This window comes from Brienomyrus brachyistius, chromosome 23 (genome assembly GCF_023856365.1).
Source record: "Brienomyrus brachyistius isolate T26 chromosome 23, BBRACH_0.4, whole genome shotgun sequence".
Classification (NCBI taxonomy): Eukaryota; Metazoa; Chordata; class Actinopteri; order Osteoglossiformes; family Mormyridae; genus Brienomyrus; species Brienomyrus brachyistius.
In genome coordinates, this window is record NC_064555.1 from 5145182 (window position 1) to 5146406 (window position 1225).

Below are 1225 nucleotides of genomic sequence, written 5' to 3' on the forward strand. Positions count from 1 at the left end.
ATACGTGACTGTTTCTGACTATTTTAATTAAACTTGCGTTAGTCCCCAAGACAAATGATCATGCGTGTATTTAGGAAAAGGAAAGCAATAAGATACAGTGTGACGCGTTAAAATACAATGATGTCAATAGGTTAATTACAAATTAAGAAAATAAATTTTGAAAAAGTAGAAACTACATATATATATATATATATACATTCCCCATACGATGGGAATGACAGTCAGGTTCCTTCATCCTCCCTAACGCCACCTGGCACCGCAGACAGGAATCGCTTCACCAGGAATCCGTCCTTCCAGAACACGCCGTCGGCTTCCTAAGGAACGGCAAACACCTCTCCCCCAGCCCGCACCGCCAGCCAGACGTGTTACGGGAAACGAGGGCAGCCCGCGACACGGACCTTGCGCTGAGAGGAGGGGGGCACAAAGGAGAATGAGGAGGAGCGCTCGGAACGCAGCCTCCATGGGGGGGGGAATCCGCCCGTTTCTATGTGAAGATTCTGGGCCCCCTTGTGGGGTCCGGCTGCCTTTCAGGATCTGCCAGGGGTAGCTGCACACCGTGGGCTCCGGGCGTTCCGGCCTGGTGACGGACCTGTGATCTGGTGCACGGACACGAAGGGCCCTAACGTTCCTGTTTTTTTTCCCTGACATGCGATAAGAACCACAGAGAGGCAGGCGGTCCGAGTGATACGAACACGGAGAACACGCAGCGATGAGCTCCAGGGTACCATGAAGGACAAAGAGGCACAGCAGAGATCACCTGATCACCTGGTTCCATACAGGTGATGAAAACGACATAGCCCTTGCAAGGGGTCTTGCCGGGCGGCAAACCCCCACCCCCCCCCCAGAAAAAAAAAAACACATATCCACTTCTCTAATGATAATTTTTACCCAATCGCAGCGAGATTTGGGCACACGGAGAGTGGGGGGGGGGGGGGGAGGGGGGTCCAAAAACCCGTAATGGGGCGGGTGCTCATCAAAACCGAGCACATGGATGAGTGAGGGTAAAAGCCATAGTCGGGGGGGGGGGGGTCATCTGGCATGCCTATCTCTATCTCAGACTATGATGGGCAGACATGCCTGTGTATGTGCATGATGTGTCCGCACCCTCCCAGCCCACCTCCCCCGGGTGATGAAGATCGATCCGTGCTTTCAGACCGACCCCCCCGCTCCCCGCGGCTGCTCCCCACCAGAGTCAGCCAGGAGGAAAGCGGATACACCCAGCCTC